General features: G+C 39.6%; 1 protein-coding gene across 2 annotated transcripts in view; it reads left to right on the top strand.

The window, feature by feature from the left end:
* The window catches only part of zfhx3.L (zinc finger homeobox 3 L homeolog), a 73,381-nt gene that overhangs the window by 6,906 nt on the left and 45,802 nt on the right, over positions 1–20,673 (top strand). The window lies entirely within an intron of this gene.

Genomic DNA, 20,673 nt, shown 5'->3' with positions numbered 1-20,673 from the left:
TCAGTATACTGCTATGTAGTGGTCTGTGGTTTTCCTTCTGTACTCTTCAGTGTGTGTTGCTGGAACCAGCACAGACTCCGGTTGAATAGTTAGTGTCAGGTGGAAGCTCCAGCGATATAATCGTTGGTGTAGGAATGTTTATATCAAATGAGGGAATGTGGGTACCCAGAAACACCCCCCCCCCTGCATATGCATGTCATGAGCTGAAAATATTTTGCTTTAATGCAAGAGAAAGATGTTCCCCAGATCCACTTGCACGCATGTCTTAGCATTAAAGTGCACAGGGAGGGGAGGATTTTTTTTTTCTTGGAATCATGACTGAGACGATGCTGTGGTTACGGTAAAGGCTTCTGTGTGCTTTTTGTCACTGGAGCAATTTAAGTAACCAATACCACAAACCTTGAGATCCTCCGAGTTATAAAGAATCGCAAAGAAATTTTTCCCTTATCAAGACCTTTATTTATATGTATTGCATTTATTTTTCTAATTCTTCAGTGCTGAATGGTGACACAGTATGACCAGAGGCCAAAGGCGCATAGGCTTCAGTATTTCCCTGTTTTTGTTAGTCATAATATAAATATATGTGTATATTATATATGTAACAATATAAACAATGCCCAGACTACTGTTCTAGAGAACATGGCTGGTTTGCAGGGGGAACAGTGGTTTTAAGCAATTTTTCAACTGAGATTGTTCTCTGCTAAGTGGTATATTCCAGATAGAGACATTAGAGGCAGCACTGCTCTGCAGAACTCTTTTAAATTATTATAGACCAGAGCCCTGCTAGTGTTATGTCACGTGGCAGAACATCAGGTTCGACATTATTTAGATTGCTGTAGTGTACCTACAACTACTTGCTCAAAAAAGCAACAACACCCCCCCCCCATCTCTATTAAGGATAGTTATATTGACTTGTTCCTAGCTGTAGCTGTGTCTAGTCACCAAAGAGTTGTGGTTCCCACATAAATTGGCCTTCATATTTAACTTTGACCTCCCAGATTTCTTGACAATGATAATGTTGATGGAACCTGGACATCATATCTATGCATTCATTCACCAGCTGTCCTTTCCAGGGTACTGCATTTCTCCCTTCAATCTTGCAAGGGATTTTTATATTTGCCTAAATTGCCAATCTATTTGCTGTCCATAATACTATTGTACCTTCTATGCCTATTATTGTGTGGTTCCATTTCCTAATAATATTATGTCTACAAATGACATCTAATGCCCACATATGGATCTGCCATTGATTCTGATTACAGTAACAGTTTTATGGACGATCCTTGCTTTTTCCATTGGGTGGGATATTTTGAAGCAGAAAGGAACAAGCATTCACCTGAAAATGTGAATTATCTACATGCCATATTTAGCAATGTGCTTTCTGCTTGTTTCTTATTGTTTTTGTCTCAGATGCAGACTCGATCTATGATTAGTTTCACATATTCAGTCTTTACACAATCTTATCATGTACATTTACCAACCCACCATCTGCCTTTTTTTTCTTAACCAGCTACACTGCATTGAGCCCAGCCAACTGGTACTCAAGATCATCTTTTTATGGTTTTGCACATCCTTTTTATAAAAGGACTATTTTACCTGTGCCTTATAAACCCTACAGCTGACACACTTGAACCAAGTGGTGGTGGGGATGTACAGGCTCACATGGTCATGCAGGTAGGCTGCAAGTCGACTGAACCACATACACTGTGCCTGTGTGGACAGCATAAGAAAAAAGCAGCTTAGTCTGTAACTGCAAGCTGAGTTTTGAAACACCTTCATAGATAGGGAAAAGTCATGGATGTACAGAAACACAGAACAATCTGGGAATACTGTAGGTTTATGTCATTTTAATTGTTTTAAAATGCAAAAGTGAAGGTGGACACACTCCAACATGACCCTAATCGTGAATGCTTCACAACTTGTGTTGGTATAAAATCATGAGTATTGTTTGGTCAACAATGAGCACCTTTACAAATATGTAAGAAATGTTCAGATCACCTCCAGCTTATAGTGTTTTAACTAAAAAAAAAAATCTGCTTTTCTTCCTTTAAATCTTGAAGGAATCTGAAGTATGGAATGGAAGCTTCCATACTGCTAATTTACGAAGGATTTCTCTAGAACAGCATTGTAGCAGCCTTTTTTTTCCCTATGCGTAGAGCACTGTGCATGTATGTAAATGGTGTAAAGGTATTTGTATATGTAATTGCTCTTGAAAGCAGTAAACTTATCATTCTTTATTCTCTGCATTAATGCATCTATGTACATATAACTTTATTGATATAGTGCTACTAGGATTTGCAACACTGTCCAATTGTACTTTATATAAAAGTACATGCAAGGAAAAACAAGGATAATACATCAGTGATCCCCAGTGATCAAAACAAAAAGTTAGGTGCCAAGTGGCAAGAAATATAATAGGGCAGACGTCCCTGCCCCATGGAGCTTACCATCTAAGTGGATGGATAAACATCCAGGCACACATAGGAGGGCAAAAATACACATAGTTTTGGCCATTGCCCCAAGATTACTCTTGGACAGCATGCCAGCTCAACAGAGTTAATGGTCCAGCCATCAATAGTAATGGCAAAAGGGGGAGGAGGGCAGGTGAAATGATGTGCTTTGTTATAGCTAGGTTCAGTTTGATGTAGCATTGATTCATCGAGGAGTGGAAAGTTTGGAGGCAGTTTGAGATCTGGGTCTGAATGCCAGTGGTTAATGTAGGGGTGTCTGGATGTCATCTGCATCATCATCGTTTATTTACATAGTGCCAGAAAGTTGCACAGCTCTTTACATCTACATTCAAGTAATGGTTCTGACTTCTTAAGGAATGCAGCAGAAGCCAGCTTGATTAACAGGCCTACAGAAGAACTGAATATAGTGTTACAAGAGTCAGCACCAGAATTGAGTGCAAAAAACAAAAATGTATAAAACTGTAACTTTAAAAAGATGGAAGATAATTATTTATATTGGATAGATTTTTAGCATTAAATATTATTTCATTTTCGAAATGTTTTGGAGAAAGCCGTATGTAACCTAAACTGTAGTTAAAAGTAGGATATATTTACCCTTTAGGCTTCATTGTAGAAAAGTAGTATTAAATATGGGTCTATTCCAAAATGTATCTTACAGCCATTTGTCATATACAGTACACCAGACTTAATTTTTATTTTTGTGTGTGTATATATATATATATATATATATATATATATATATATATATATATATATATATAATTTTGTTTTTAAATGCAGTATTATATATTATTTTGCTTCCATACTTCTATTTTTGAGCTGGGCAAAATATCGGGCATCCAAGAAGCATCCATTTGTTGCTTTACAAAACTTTAACTCAAGGGGTTAATAGAGATTGCAGGTACATGCAGCTGTCCACAAAGACCTGTCCTTCTGCATTCCTCTCTAATTTCTGTTTGATTAACAAAAAAAAAAATCTTGTAGTAACAGGATTGTGGGGAATCAAAGAGCCTGAGTGGAGTGAGCTTTTCTGAATGCATTCTCACTTTTGATGACACCAGCCTTTCTTGCCATGCCTCACCTTTGAAATTGAAGGGATGAAATATATATTCTGCCCTGTGTGCAGCTATACTACCCAGAAAGCAAATTGCACTTTGCACCTTTCCCATCTGATATTTGCTCGCAAAATGGAGGGCAAAGGGTTTTGGGCATTTATGTGTGCTTCACCTGTTGGTGCTGCGTAGTTTGTGCAAATACATTGGTGTCCTCTGGCATGTTATTCAGGAGCACAAAAGGATCCCTGTACTTGCCACCTGGCAAATCCAGTGCAATGCACACCCAGAACTTCAAGCTCTCTATATATAAACCCTAAAGTATGAACATTTGTAATCCATAAGGCTTCTGTACTAACTTTTAGCAGACTTTCTACATGTACATTTTATACAATTTGCAGTTATAAATTACTGCCTGGAAGCTGTTTATTCCTTTATGCTATTTACATGTACATTTTATTAAAGTTCAGTGGTTCTGTTTGTTCTGCCTTATATCTACCCTTCTCCTGGTTAATTCTGTTAAAGCCTTTTTAAGCCATCAGTGCTATACATAAGCATTTTAGATAAAGAATTGTTAATACTGCCATATGTTTTTTGAGACTGTAAAAGATACACACCAAAATTATTGGCCCCATGGGAGACCAGTTGTAGGATTCCACAGTGCATTCTTTAGGATTCTTTAGTGCTTTCCATTGGTGTATACATTTGATTTTTTTGCCAGAAAAGAAAGTACACATTACAAGAGTTAGAAAATATATACACTTTCTTCAGCAAGCATACAAGCCACTCCAGCTCTTTTAGAAGTAAATTACTTGTATCCATAGCTACATGTTGTACTTGACTATTTTTGAGAGGTAGGCTAGCAGCATCCAGGGCAAATTTGGTTCATATGAATTTTTTCCATTTCTACTGTACTGTTACATTACACTCCTAGAACGTGAATAGGCCTTGATTCACTAGTGAATTGCATTTTGTATGCATGCATTTGTGTATGATTATCCAGATATAAAGATACAGTATAAAGGATTGCATGATACTGTATAAATAATTTTTCAAGAATGGGATCAATGTAATAAACGAGTCAGACTGGCCAGTAGGGATGGGCGATATTTTTTGCCTTGTTTTGCGGCAAAAATGATGCCCGTAGACTTGTATGGCGTTGTGCAACAAATATAAAAAAAAAAAGCCGCACTTCAAAAAAATTTTGTGCGACATTTCGCTGGCGCCGAATTTTTGGAGAAACTAAACGTGTCAAATTTACCCATCCCTACTGGCCAGTCCACATCAGGCCACATTTTTTGTGTATACCCTTCAAATAATCATTTTGCACAAAAACCCCAAACCAATTATCCAGAAAGTAGATAAGGAAGTAGAAAGTAGATAAGGATGGAATTGGAACATGATGACCTATGCAGAACAGGATAGTGGTGCGTTTCCAATGACAATCTGATCAGATCAGTGCGGACTGGCTATCCATGTGCATCCTAATTGTTCATAAAATCGAAATGAGTAATTTATAGATTATCTTTAAAAGCAGCACATTTTGACCATCTTTGATATACTGAGCCATTTTCACCTAAAAACCCAGAAAGCTTTAATTGCATCTCCTTATTTTCTGTCTAGGGTAAGATTTCATATATTTACATAATTATGTTCAATACATCCAATTAATTTGCTTCAGTTACACTTCCTTGTCTTTTACACTGCCAGGCTAATGTCCCATATAGTGGCTGTCAGAGCAGATGAGGGCCAGATTTTAGTCCAGAAATTGACACTTTTGGGACAAAATCCATCATACACATTAGGGGACTAAATCATTGGTCTCCATTGTATAAGGCAGGTTTAAATATCTACTAGAACCTCTTAGGTGGCAACACTTAAGGAGGGTGTGAAAAATGGTCCTGAAAAAAACACAGCGGATAAAAGTTCTGGTTATTTTCTATACATTTAATTGAATACATGCTTGTCAGTACCTGATGCAATTTGTATGCAGTGCTTACTAGAGATTGATAATGTTGTCCTAGCCTCAATTTCTGTTCTTTGGATTGCTGGTAATGAAGTAAATGTTGCTGCTTGAATGAATGCAGGCTCAAGTAAGCTTGAATTCTTGTTTCTTTGATCTTGAAACACAGATGTGGGCATTAATAATTCTGTGAAAACAACAGTGTATGTGAATGTGTTGCAATGTATACAATCAAAATGAATAGAAAATGCCTTTTGTCTGTCTCTTACCTTCTGGCTGAAGTATCTGTTATAATCTTAAAGTGGGAACCCCCCTTTCTGATCTAAACAGTGTCCCATGCCATCAGGAATGACAGACGATCTAGTGATGGCTTGAGGGGAAAATTTCAGCAATATCACCATAGTTACTGGAAGGCATCCCATGGTGGTCAATGGTTGCGGTCCAGAGCATTTCCCCCTTTTTTACCTCTGCAGGAGGCTTCTCTGTGTAAGTCCCTCTTAGTTTTCTGAGGACCAACCGAGTTCCGCGTACACTTTTTACCTTTGTTTCTGCCTACAAGATGCTGTATTTATCAGTGATACGTTGGCTTGTATAGAGAATTGAAAAAGATAATATGAAGGAAAGCTGTGATTTGTATAGCTTTGCAAAGTTCCATATATGCCTTGCTAGGCCTTTTTTTGTAAGATCTGTTTTATCCTATCCAGATACCTTGATATTGTCCCTTTTCTACACTTGTTGCTTTTTGGCTACTTCTCTGTGAAGTTGTGTTTAAAATATTTAGGAACAGGTTGCATTTTTCTGACCCTATGGCTACCCACCTTCCTGTGCAAAGCCCTTCCCTTGAGCATTTGGTGCTAATCGTACTATTTGCTTTGATTTGTTTACAAGTGTGTTAAATTAATGTCAATAGCCCCAGTTCCCTCCCTGTGCCATCAGACTCCATCAATTAATCTGTTTAAATGTGAAAGGGGATTGCAGATTCCCTGTGGGGTTAATGTTTATCCAAGCTTCCTTTCCAACATTAACAAGGAGGTCTGTAAGCTGCCTGGGGGAGGATTACTGATCTCACTCCCATGGAATGGCTCTGCCCCCAGAGATATGAAGAGGTGTTTGCCCCCTTCAGTGGCCAGGTACAGAAGCTTGCTACTACCTTGTGCTATCGACACAATAACTAAAGTCCTCCCATCCAACATAATAAAGCTAAATGAAATTGATGGTATTATGGTATATATATATATATATATATATATATATATATATATAATGTGTTTTTTCTAACACACACAATTTGGAGCACTCTCCTGCTCCATAAAAAAGCAAATGCTTCACTGTCACTGTGATGTGGCTGAAAGAAGTTAAATTATGGGATTTATCTACATACAGCAATTATGGGAAGACAGACACTGCACTGTATAGCAGATAGTCATCTACCACAAATAAAATATTTCCTTAACCAATGTTTTGTGGCAATGGCTGTCTACATTCTGCTACAAATCACTCAGATTTGTAATATTTTCGTTTCCTGGCACAGAATATTGCAATTCGTGGATCTGATGTTGTTAAATGTTAACTCTCTTCAACCCCTGACAAACTTCATCCAGAAGTTGTAGTTCTACAATGTTTTGGGGGGCTTCAGATTGCATACTTCTATTTTTTTCTGAATGAAAGAAGTAAGTCCATTGCATACAGTAACACCCACAAAGATAAACACAGATACATACTCAGATGTACATAGATATGCATGAACACTCTCAAACATCCATATGGATGTCCTCTGTCATTTTGAGCTACTGGGTCAGTGCCAGTTTCCCTTGAGCCATAACAGTCTATGAGCCATAATACCACTGCATTCAGTGACACATTCTGTGGATTGAACATTTTACATGCATTGCAATTTAACAGCCAGAAGGAAAGATTCTACTACTTTTTATTGCAGTTTATGTACCATGTTTGGCTTGGCAGCTCTCACATCTTACTCTCTCCTTTTTCATATTGTTGTCATTTTGGCCATTGGTAACCTGGTTTACTCTCTGCTGTTTAGTAAGACAAAATTTATAGACTATTCCATGTTTAACCCAGACCAAATTAAGGAAACTCTACCCGAAAAATACATGCTTACTATAGAAAATGGGGTTTAATGCACTCATGTTGGTTTATATTGTTGGACAGGGCTGCCATCAGAAATCATGTTGCCCCATACAGCTAAATTGTATCCCTTTCACCATGTGAATGTTGTGGGCCTGTGGAAGAACCACTGGGGACCAAGATATGGCTTTGGTTGCCTAGGACTAGTAGGGCAATGTCAATATCCCCAAGCCTAAAATTTTGGGAGCTTCCATAGCACTCCAGCCTATCCCCTGCTTTTTTAGGAGAATACAATGAGGTCTCTGCTCCCTTAACACGAGATATAGTGCAGTTAGTGTGTTGTATGTTCTTTTCACTTAAGCTAATGAAAACATTAACACCATATTCTTCAGCTTGTAAATAGACCTTTTACAACATGTAATGTTGTAATCTGTTAAATACATATTTTAGTGGGTCTTGTATTTCATGTGGCTGCTGGTATCTAGCAGTGAGCTTTCTTTATGGTTTAGTATGCATACTCACTGCTTTTGTGCTGGCTTGCTGCATTTGTATTGGGGCTCTAAAGTAAAAGTTCTGTTGAAAATGGCACTAAATTCTGCACCAAGTGGATGACACTCTTTGTTTTATCTCAACTTTGTTTTTATGAAATCCAGTTCCACAGTGTTGTAAAGACAGATTTTCTGATTAAATAGCTGTGACATTTGAGACTTCATACTCTGATATAAATATAGCTATATTTTTTTTAAAGGTTAGACCCACAAAGCTACTTTCCTGAAGCTTTGAAAAGTACTGGCTACTCTAAGTGCTGTTCCTGGCTTCTGCCAACCTACCACCAAGCTAGCAAGTCCCAGCAATCAAGCGTAAATAGGGAAGCCAGCTTTGTTGGGATATGTGCTATCACTGTGTATGGGACCAGATGCATCAAAGCACTATAGTAGAACAGTGCTATAGACCATATTGCAAGGAGCCTTACCGGGACATCAGCTATGATGTCTGGGAGGCTTACCAAGGCCCTTAGCAACCCATTACCTAGTATAACTCCTCAGCAGAGTCATCCCAGACAACTTAATTGACCACGTAGTACTGGACAGAAATGTGAAAAGGTGCAGGCTTTAATTTGGTGGCAATGCAATAACAAAAAATGGCATGAATTTAGTGGCCATTTTAACAAGTGGCTTATTACTATAATGCGTATGTACAGGCAGATTTGTTTTTGTGCACTTCTAAATATCTCTGGTATTGGTTTGTTGGTCATAGAAGCTGTATTGTCAAGCTCAGAAAGTCCACCAGCATCAAGTATTGTGGTAAGAAGAGACGTGGGGACTAATTAGAGTGTACCTCCTCATTAGAGTTTTATTGTTTTTGTCTGGCAGCATGTTAGTACTGGATACTTGTCTCAATGTAATGCAAAACAGCAATTAAACATAAACCTGTTGGTATAAAGTAGACTTTCTCATGCAAGTATGGCACAGAGTTGACTGCAATACAGAGAAATCTACATTTTATCCCATTTAGCATATTTTTTTATATTTATCAGCCTTTTTCCCTTCTACATACAAGTTGGTTAGGTCTCAAAAGAACAATTCGGAATCATTCAGGGAAGCAAATGTATTTTTTCAATAGCCCCACTGCAACTAACCGGTAATAGATGACCACATACAGTGCAAGGTATTGCAGTCATGAGAAAGTGGAAATTGAAATCATGTTGAAATCATAGTGGCATCACAGAATATTTCTTAGAAAATTGCAGCTCCTGATGCCCATTTCACAGAATCAGAATGTTTAATACCATGTAATGGCCTGTTTTAGACCAATAGCTTTGGCATATGGGTAGCTCATTGGCTTCTTATTTATTTAATTTAAACCATATCTGATGATTTCTGATAAATTGATAACAGGAATTGTGTGAGTCAATAGAGATGTAGACAGTTTGCCGATAGAACCCCCAGAGCTATTGATCTAGCAGTAAATTAAAGTCTTACTTAGTAGCTGCCGATATTTCTAATCTCTTCCTTCACCAATTACAGGCTTGCAACTACCTTCAGCCTGGGGGCAGAGAACAGAAAAGGGACAGAGATGAGTGACAAGGGACGTGTTTTTGAGTTATTCTCCCTTAACTGCCTCTCTCTTATTAAGTTTGGTGGCAGCAGCTCTTTGAGATGTCCTTATGGAACAACAGGATCAGCTAGCTAATGTTGGTCGGGCTGATCGGTTCTCCAGTGATCGTTTGTCTGATAAGCTTCTTTTAAGTCTCGTTTAGGATTGAGTCAGCAGTCAGCTTTCAGGAAAAAAAAATCTCTTGGTAAATGCTGTGTTCTTTCTAATACCCAAGAGCGAAAATCAATGGGAGGTATAATTCCTACACTTGTCCTACAGCAGCTTTCATGTGCTTTGCCTGAGCCTGCATCCTGCTGGTATCCATGCAAAGGTCCAGCATGTTCAGTCTGGACAGATGTTTGGGTCCCTGGCACATCTGCTTTAACCTCTGTTGTTGTCGGATTGCAGCCTTATTTACTTCATGTGCTATTTTCATTGGACAGGGTAAATTGTAATGGTATGGGCTGATTATTTATGAAAAAAACAAAGAAATTTATGATGCAAAAAATACTACACTGATTAGTCTAGGGCATAAACAAATTACTGGTAGGCGGTACAGTCCGGTAACATTTGAAGGGGAAATATTAAAATTGTCTGTGTTGTGCCAATGTTGAGAGCTAAGGCATTTGTGTGGGCAAGCAGTGTATTAAACAAGAGTTGAATGTAGTAAGCTAGTATATTAGAGAAAGATAAGCAGTGCTCGCTGATTGTGGATCAATAAAGGTTAGTGACATCATATCTCAAAGTGAGGGAGCTTTCTTAATGCAGCTGTATTTATCAGATGGGGCTTGGAGCCAGTAACCCTTCTCTCACCTGTCATGCGGCCCTTGCACGCCTTTTAATAGCCGTGGAGAATAATAACTGGTGAATACGGCATATTTCAGAGTAGGCCCGAAGCCATGGCACACAGTTGAAGAGGCTTTGCTTTTCCCAGATCTCTTCTTGTGTTTGGCGTTGCATGCATTGTTATGTGGGATGGTGCAGAGTGTTTGTTCATACAGGCTGGGTGAGCTATCTGTCTAGGAAATGACTTGGGAGCCGTCCAGAAAGGCCTCACTTCCTGACACACTGATGACTCGGCAGCCAAGTTCGTGTCCTTTTGCAGGGGGAGTGACTGAGTCACTGGGAGATCAGTGAAAGCAAACTGTGGTTTTCCATTTCAGGTTTGGGCAGGTAGCAAAGGGATGAAAGCAACACGCATACTTCACTGAGCAGAAATCGAGCGACTTTGTGACATTGACCCGTGCAGCGTGTAGCCCTTTTCCTTGTTTACAAACACATACCCATGCTTGGGCTTTAGATTTTGGAGAACACAATTGGTGGCCACAACTGTAGGAATTCAAATGGCTGGCGATGTGCCGGGGAGTGATGTAGGCAGAATTACAGACAGGCTTGGAATGCAGCGGAGAGCCCCTGGGGCTACCACATAAATGGGCACCGTGCCACAAGGATTCAGCGCTTCCATGCACTTTCCTTCTACTGCTTCCTGGTTCTGCTCAGTGGCACCTGTGCACAGGCACCTTTTTAGCAGTGGGACACCCCGAGACAGCAAAGGATAAATCTCCTCCTTTTATTTGAAAACTGCAAGGTTTGATGTGCTTCAAATACACTTTCACATGTACAGATCACTCACTCAATTGCTCTTTCTCTGCTGAGTTTTTGTGTGACGGATGGCAATGTTTGTGGATGGCCTAGATCTGTTCAGTGACTGGTCCGAGCCTTGTGTACGAGGGCAGAATGGTGGGGGTGTTGTAATATGATCTCATTTATGGGTGGAGGGTAGTGGGGGGGGGGATTCAGAGTCAGGGACTTGGCAGGTCCTTTCGCTGGGTCAGTGGGAGGGTCTCCCAGCTGTGTGCTACCCTGAGGTTTAATGCATCTTGCCTACGGATTATAATATTAATTACCGTCGAGACAAAGAGGGATTTAGTGAAACTGCTCTAGTCTTTTTTCTTGCGGGGCCCGTTTCCTCTGTGAGATATGGCCACGGGGAATTTCAAGCCCTTGTGAATGTTTCGTATTTGGGCATTTACCCTGAGGAAAGACTCTTTCAGTTAACTCTGTCAGTACTGCTGAATGTGGTCTGTTCTACACATTTAAACCTATTATGCCTAATAAATAAAATGTATTGGCAGAGCAGACGATCTGCTGTCGCTCTTAAGGTGGCTATAGGCGCACAGATAATCTCGCACAAAACAAATTTTCGTACAGTATTTGGTGCGCGCATGGTACGACCGATATCGGCAGAAGACTTGGATATCGGTCGGCACGTCAATCGGGCTGGACGGAAAATTTTGATCAGGTGCCTTTGAGGGCACCTGAACATCGCCCATTGTTAGTGGCCCATTGTTAGTGCTGAATCGCAGTGCTGATTCATTCTAAAGACATTTTGTTTTATACAGAACTGACTTTCTAGTTTAGAGATTGGGATTTGACCCCACTACTGTCATTTGCAGAGGATAGGGTGAGGCAGGGATTTTGCAGCTGGGTGCTGCTCCTATTTTGCCTTGGGTGCCCCTCTGCCTTTCTCCCCACCCCCTCCTTCTCCCTTTCTCAGGAATCTCCATTTAACTTGATGATTTACTTTGAAGTTGCAGAGAGAGTTTAGCAGTCAGAGGGCAGAGCTGCAGCCGCTGGCGTTTCCTTCTTTGTAAGCAGGGAATGATGTTCCCCAGCTGAGCGAGCAGAGCCTGCGCCAAATCCTAATTAAACCTAATCACAGTGACAATGATACAAACAGGTGTTACAAGGGAAAAGAAATTATATTGAAACTGTAGTGTCCCTTGCTGAGTTTACAGGTGGACTGCTGGGTAGGGGACTGTGCAATTGGGGTGATAAGACACCCCTACAATCCTGGGGCTGAGTTCTTCCCAAGACAAGGGATATAGACTTTTGTTTCTATATTTTATTAGGGTCTTTGCAATTATCCTAATAAACAGTTTTACCATTTTCCCAGCAATCAATATTGTGGCTGAGGCTGGAGTATTATCTCAGAAGTATTGATTACCTTTAACAGCTCCGCTGTGGGCCACTTTTACTAACCCCTTCAGTTCATTTCAGCATGTCAGACCTTGTGTTGATGCTGCTGTCTGTTACAGCAATATCTTCAAACTTGTGACCCTTAGTTGTAAGCTATAACTCCCAGTATGCTTAACAAATCAAGAGTAGGGAGTTGTAGTTCACTGTACAGCTAGAGGGCCTTGTCTGGCATCCTGTGTTACAGAAATAGACCCAAATTCTGTGCTAAGATTTTAGAGCTGTATAAAGAATGTCATTGTTTACATACAGTAAATGTTCATTACACGCATGTTAGACTCAATTGTTTTAGGTGTTGGACTATGCAAAAGTTGCCTTTGTGAACAAAACTTAAAACCTGAACTGTTCTTCAGGATCTTGTCCTGTATAGTAAATCACAACAGTACAGTGTTGCCGTAAACCATTAAGGGTGGGTGGTTTTTACATAGTTAAAATATGTTCTGTGTTGTCCTTATGTGTGATGATGCTGTTGTCCATAACTTCTTTTTTGGATTGGCAGTTCTTGTATAACTTTATAAATTTTTCAGACAGCTCTGATTTTAAAAAATGTAATTTGAGTTGTGAAAAGTTTGCGTCTAATATTTTTTTTCATATAAATTAACAAATCTACAGTAAGTGGTTAGATCCCTAACCAGTGGCTCGTGAGCAACACGTTGCTCACCAATCCAGTTGATGTTGCTCACAGGGGCCTCAAATCAAGTGCTCATTTTTGAATTTCTGGCTTGTAGGCATAAAAACCAGGTGCACTACCAGAAAGAGCCTTCTGCAGGCTTCCAGTCCACATGATGCTACCACATAGCCAACCAGTGTCCTAATTTGGCACTGCCAATTTTACATTCTTGTATTGCTCCCCAACTCTTTTTACATTTGAATGTGACTCAAAGGTAAAAAAAGGTTGGGGGTCCCTGGGTTAGAACAATAGTCACTGGATGTTGACAGTGAATTGAAAGTTCAGCTCTAAAGTGTCCAGTTTTCTTATCTAGAGCATATGTAAATGCATACCCACTAAAGCTGGCCATAGATGTTGAGATTTTTAAAAGATCCGATCCTCATCGTGAGACCACAATTTCTCTGAACGATCGTACGAATTGACCATTAACTAAAAAGACCAATTTGACAGGAAAACAAAGGGGAGCTGCCTGCTTGTCCCTGCAGACATAGATGGATTGCACTGGGACCAACAAAGATTTTTTGAACTGGCCGATCAATTTCCTGACAGATGTCGGCCGAAAAATCGTAAGATGGTCGATCGGTCGAATCCCACTAACCGCACGATAATTTCGAAGGATTTGTCGGCTTTCGCTAAAATCGGTCGTTCGGCAAGAAGCCACTAGGGTCACTTTACAACCACCAAAAAGTTATCAGAGCAGCGGAACTTAATTGCACCAGTAAAGTGGCAGAGTGAGGTATTTGGTTGATTTTTTTAGTTAGTTAAAATTAGTGTTAAAGTATGTCTGATGACTGAAGATTTAGGGCTTGTTTCTATGTTTTGCTATTGCTTTTTGTTTGTGCTGTCTGTAATGGTTTAATCTTCATTCTACCACAAGTTTATTTTAAAACTTCGGTTACTGGAGGTTGTTCTTATGAAACATGTATCTCATGCTCTCCAGATCTAAAACACGCATGTTGGAATCCATATATTTAAGGGGTAATTAGTCATCAGCAGAGATCATGCCTGCTGGGGGTACATGATACCCTTCACCAGAACTGACTAAGGGCTCTTATTCACGGGCGTTTGAAGCTGCGGTCCCCTGCATTCCGGATTTATGCTTTCAGCCGCAGGGGAGCGCAGGAGTAGACGCGCTGAATTCTTTTCAATGCGGCTGTACTCACACAGACGCATGTAAGCGCCGAATGCAGGAAAATGCAACAAGCTGCGTCCCAACCTGCGTTCGGTGCTTACATGCGTCTGTGTGAGTACAGCCGCATTGAAAAGAATTCAGCGCGTCTACTCCTGCGCTCCCCTGCTTCTAAACGCATAAAATTGGAATGCAGGGGAGCGCAGCTTCAAATGCCCCGTAAGTAAGGGCCCTTAATCATTCATGCAGCATGTGTATTTCATACTGACTATTAAAGGAACAAGGCAAAAAGTTAACATTTTTTTTGTGCCACCCCCCCAAAGTGTCCCCTTTTAAATAGTTATAACAAGTTAAGTAGGGATCCATTCACGGCACAGGGGTGACATGCTAATATTCTACTTTTCTGAATAATGGGAAATTCCTTGTGATTTTTAGACAAAGCAGTCATGGACATTATAGTTTTGTTACTGTGGCATTTCCTGAAAAAAGTTGATAAAACAAGGTAGACATCTTAAATGTCTTTGAATCTAAGTATTGCTTTATTAGAATAACTGCTTTTACTATAGGTGCAGGTATGGGATCTATTTTCCAGAATGTTCCAAATTCCGGAAAGGTTGTCTCCCTTTTTATCCAAATCCTTTTTCTCCAAATCCTTTTTCTCTGTAACAATCAAACAGTACCTTGTACTTAATCCAAACGAATATATAATTAACCCTTATTGGAAGCAAAACTAGCCTATTGGGTTTATTTACTGTTCACATGATTTTCCTGTAGACTTAAGGTATGAAGATCCAAATTACGTTAAGACCAGTTATCCAGAAAACCCCGGGTCCCGAGAATCCTAGATAATGGGTCCCATACCTGTACTAATTCGATACGGTCACTCAAATTTGCCAGTACAAGCAAAAGGTTGAAAGGAGGACGCAGGATCCACTTAAACCCTCCTACACCTCACCCTCCCCGAAAGAGCAAGGCTGGGAAACCAGGTGCTTGTGTCTAATGGAATTTCCCATCACTTACTGCCTGCTGATTTCTGATCAATGAAAATGAATTTGTTAGCTCATTGCAGGCTGGTCAGAATTCTGCTGCTTCCAACCGTGTCAGTTCCGGTAAAACCTGCTCATCAGCAGCACAAGTGGATAAAATGAAATAAAAGAACAAGTACAGAATTATCAGTCTTATCAGCGCAGTTAACTCTTTTTGTGTCCTGTGTTTGCTAAAAATAACATGGCCCTTTGTTTAAAAGATTTTCCTGTATAGCTTTCTAAACACAGCTTGCATCATAGGAACACATAGCTGTATGTGGGTTGTTTTGAACCCTGGGGTGCTGATTAAAGGAAAACTATACCCCCCAAACAATGTAGGTTTCTATAGAAAGATATTGCGTAAAACAGCTCATATGTAAAATCCTGCTTCATGTAAATAAACCATTTTCATAATAATATACTTTTCTAGTAGTATGTGCCATTGGGTAATCATAAATAGAAAATTGCCATTTTAAAAAATAAGGGCCGCCCCCTGGGATCGTAGGATTCACTGTACTCACAACCATACCAACAAACCATACATGTTAGGTCACATGAGCCAATTAACAGACAGAGTTGTGTCTTTTGCTTCCACACTTCTTCCTGTTACAGTTAGAGTTGTAGTATTTCTGGTCAGGTGATCTCTGAGGCAGCACACAGACCATCACGAAATGGTGGCTCAAGGCAAGAGATGTAAAAGGGCAATATTTACTTAAATATATATTCCAGTTTGGTAAGATTCTTTAATATGCCACTTAATATGATATGAACTAACTGTTGCTTAAGTGTTCATTTTGGGGGTATAGTTTTCCTTTAAATGATTTCAGATTTGGAATGTTTTTCTGAACTGGTGGCCATGCAGTTACTCCAGTCATTGAATTTACATGTCCTTTCTATAAGAAAGTATATGGTGTACTGAAGTAGGAATGCACCAAATCTAGGATCTTTGCAGGATTCTGAGTTGTTAGGCCAAACCAAATCCATACACTTCACAACTGCAGACCGGACCTACAGTAACTTATTGTATAACAGACTTATGTGACTCTCGTTGCTTTGTTTTAAACCTCAGCTGACTGACTCTATAATACTTTGATAAAAAGTAAAAATTGAGAAAAAGGCTAATTATACCCCTTTTTTCAACATTCATTTAAAGTACGGCGTATGCATATTTTTTCCTGTTGCATTAATTAAGAAATATCTATGCTTTTCGACATTTCTTGTACTGAGCAGGTCAAAATCCAATCCATACCTCCCAACATTTGAAAGTTAAGTGCGGTTTGGTGCAGGTCGGGTTGGGTTCGGGTAAAGAAAAAAAACCTGCACATCACTAGATCTTAACTAAAGCAATAGACAGATATTCATGTTGAAAGGGAGGTATACTTCCTCTTTAAGATGGTATTTGCACTGGCCCCCATTTTGTTCCGTTACACTCATAATATATCTATGGTAACAGGACACTGGATTTTCCCAGTTTCCAACAGTAAAGCATAACCTGAGGTGTCCTTATGAACACCTGTTAATACAGCTGGTATTTGCATGAGAGACCTCCTAGGTTTTAGATAAACTCCACAAATTGAGAATCAATGAGATTGTGAAAAGGCTGTGATCCAGCCAAGGGACTTAATCAATATTAGGATTTATTTGTCACATAAAAGTATTCCAGCACCGGTTTGGAAAAAAAAAAATTAGCATAGAAACAGATCATGGCACACTTTCCCCCTAGCCTCTCCTGCCCACACACAGGAGTCAGGGAGCTTAAATAGCAGTAGGAAGGATACTGGGTAATGTTGCTCTGGCTGTGTGTGAAACAGACTGGCATATAGTACAGATTTTTCCACTGGTGATCCCAAGGCTGTAACTGAGCCCCGCCAGCAGTCTTGTTTGGCTTGGTAGTTTCTTTAGCATCCTGCTGTTAGAAAAGCTGTTTATGCTAATGAGCCTATTAAGATTTCAAGGCCTTTGCCATTACCCGTGTCTGTGTGTGTGCGCTGTGCCCCATTAATGAGCATGCACAGGGCAATTCTTGTTTGTATTGTCATGGTGCCAATTCCAGCACCCTGTGCCAGAGCAACAGGAAAAGAGACAGCTGTTGATGGCAGACTCGCACCTCAGGTCTTTTCCTGCTGAGTCGAAAACACACAGGACCCAAGCTACTCCAGAGGCACTTCTCCTCACAGTTAGAAGGTTGGTGCTATGGAAGGGCCCATGTGCCTGCTCAAGTCGTGACTGAGTTGCTGCTGCATGGACCAAGGACACCACAGAAGATTGTATTTTTAATACAAACTACAAAAAATTGGTACATGGTTTTCTGCCGATTTTCTTTTTTTCCATCCGTAATGGGCCCACGTTGTACCTCACCTATACTTTATTCCTTCCATCCTTTGGAACATTTTCCGGCCTGCTGTTTCTGTGACCACAAACTTTTTATGAGGTTGCTTCCTCTTTAGAAACTACTGAGCTGGCACTTTCCTCTCTTCATTTTTTTTTTCAGTTGTCTGCTGGAAATGGCACTGCTCCCAAGCAAAACTGAATGTGGCAATACTTTTTGCGTTTCAATTGGTATGCTGTAGATTTATATTTTTTATTTAGTTTCGAAAGGCTTTGGATATCTTTGTAGGGACAGTAGTGCAGTGCAGATGCACTCTAGAACTAGATTTTTATTTTGCGTTCCTGCATTTCATAGACCACTAACTGGTGGATGGGATCATTTCGATGCTAACATCCAGATAACAAAGCTAAAAAGGTACAGTAATTGCACAGAATTAAGGAAAGTACAGGTATGGGATCCATTATTCGGAAACCCGTTAGCTATTGCGGAAAGATTATCCAAAATAATCAAAATTTTTTTAAATGATTTCCTTTTTCTTTGTAATAATAAAACAGTACCATGTACTTGATCCAGACTAAAATATAATCAATCCTTATTGGAAGCAACACCAGAGTATTGGGTTTATTTAATGTTTACGTGATTTTCTAGTAGACTTGAGGTATGAAGATCCGAATTACGGAAAGATCCGTTATCCGGAAAACCCCAGGTACCGAGCATTCTGGATAACAGGTACCATACCTGTACTAAATCTAGATTCATACAGTGAGCTGTTTGTGGGGAAATAAATGGTACATAACCACTACTCCTAAATAGAGCATTTCTCCTGTGGCTTTCAAAGATAAATTACACCCTTTGTAAAGTCTTTGTGCTGTGGGAGCAGGTTCTTGAACTGGTTACTGAAAATAAGGTTCTTGTTGAATAGGCTTACATTTAGCTTCCTATAAACTGGCCAACAACAGTTAATTTGTATGTAACATCATTCTGCATTCATCTAGCCAAAATGATATGTAACTTATTCTTTTGAGTCTATTTTTGGTTTGCTGCCAAGTTGTCCCTTGTGAAAGAACCAGCTAATTAACACTATACTAATTAACTATTTTAGATTACATAGCGCTGCTGTTCAGATTTAATCTATAGGATATCTGGGTGGCATTGAGTCCAGCCCCTCTTTACCCTGCATTCCATTTAAATGCTTGTCTCGCCTTGATCTTTACCCTTTTCAGAAATGACTTCCTGCCCCGAATTGGCATTCTGCCGCTCATGACTTTTAAATGTAAGGTCAGAGATATTTAGATTGTAGGGTGATTGATTTTTTTTTCTTAGTATCCCCAGAAATACCGTTTGTCCAAAACGATTTGCTTGCAAGATTTTGGGTGCATTTGATATAAAAGTACTCACTAAAACCTTAGCGTTAAAGGAGACATATTGTGTAAAAAATAAGAATGTACCAGTGCATTATACTCATTTAGATATAGAAGAATTGTGCTTAAAAAAGTAGTGTTTCAGGTTGATTCATTGATAGTTTCTGCAAAAACCCTAATAATCCCTCTCTTCCACTTCCTGCTTCCTGAATTCCCAGGCTGTGCAGGGGAGCCGGTGGCTCTCAGCACACTGCACTGTAGGACAGGAACCAATCAGCAGCTAGCAGGACCTGATATGGAAGCCTGTCTGTGCTTGTGTGACTGCAGGGCTGTGATTGGCTGTCCCCCTCCTACTGTGCTTCTGGCAGGAACCGTTAGGACACACCCACCCCTCATTTGAAAATCGGACAGGGACCATCTATAGGGAGCTCCAATAAAGGGGCTATTTTTAAAGATAATATTAATTTGTAGCACCATGTAAAAGTAACACCATATATTACTTATAATTGCCTACAAAATTAGGGTTTTTTTTATATCCTATATTTCTCCTGTAACCAGGTATAAATGATTTTAAGCACCCAATTCTTCCAGTGTGGATATCATTATGCTTCACTGCAGAAAGTGGAGCTTAGGCGCACTCTGCCTTTAACATCTGCACTCCTGTTAGAGGTCATTGATTTTACGGGAAAACCTGTTTATAGACAGAGTGCTGATCGACCTGAGGAGTTTGACTTCTGCTTTCTTAAGTAAGAACAGCTTCTCTCCTATTGACTGACAGTCAAAGCAAGAGTTGAAAGCTATGGGAACAGAAATGTGGAACAGGTTACCATATCATTATTAAATTATTACATTTTCATTTGTTTCTGACTAATATTTTTATTCTTGTACTCAACATATCATATCTTATTTTATTTTAAGTTGAGAGAAATAATCCTTTTTTACTATGATATGGCTTGCTTGTTTATGGAAGTGAGCTGAATAAATAAATGTGTATATATGGAGTCTAGTTTATTGTTCTCCATTCTAATACTTACTTGAAGTCCATCCTTGGATTCTGTATGGATAACTATTGGGTTTTTTTCTCTATTGATAATCTTGTAGAATTAATTTTAGACCATTCTCCCTTTGCCTGGCCTCGGGAACACAACAGCCTTTGCATCGATAAACAAATCCCTAATGCCCCGTCAGAGTGTTTCTCAATGCTCATTGCCTCCCCTTCCCACAGCTTCCTGGAACTTACCAAGCTTTTATGGCATTGATTTTACAACTAGCCTGTTAACCCTCCAGCCCTTCAAGCCTTGCCAATGTTACTACTTGGACAAGTCAATCACCCCCTAATAAGCTGTGTCCCACTGTTGTATTATAGAGATGATAGCAGCACCAGCTTCATTATCTTTAACTGCTGTTGTTAATTAAGCATTTTTCTATTTTAGTGTTCTGATTTTTGTTCTATCT

This window comes from Xenopus laevis, chromosome 4L (genome assembly GCF_017654675.1).
Source record: "Xenopus laevis strain J_2021 chromosome 4L, Xenopus_laevis_v10.1, whole genome shotgun sequence".
NCBI lineage: Eukaryota > Metazoa > Chordata > Amphibia > Anura > Pipidae > Xenopus > Xenopus laevis.
The sequence above is the reverse complement of the archived record's forward strand: the minus strand, read 5'-3'. Positions and strand labels throughout refer to the sequence as shown.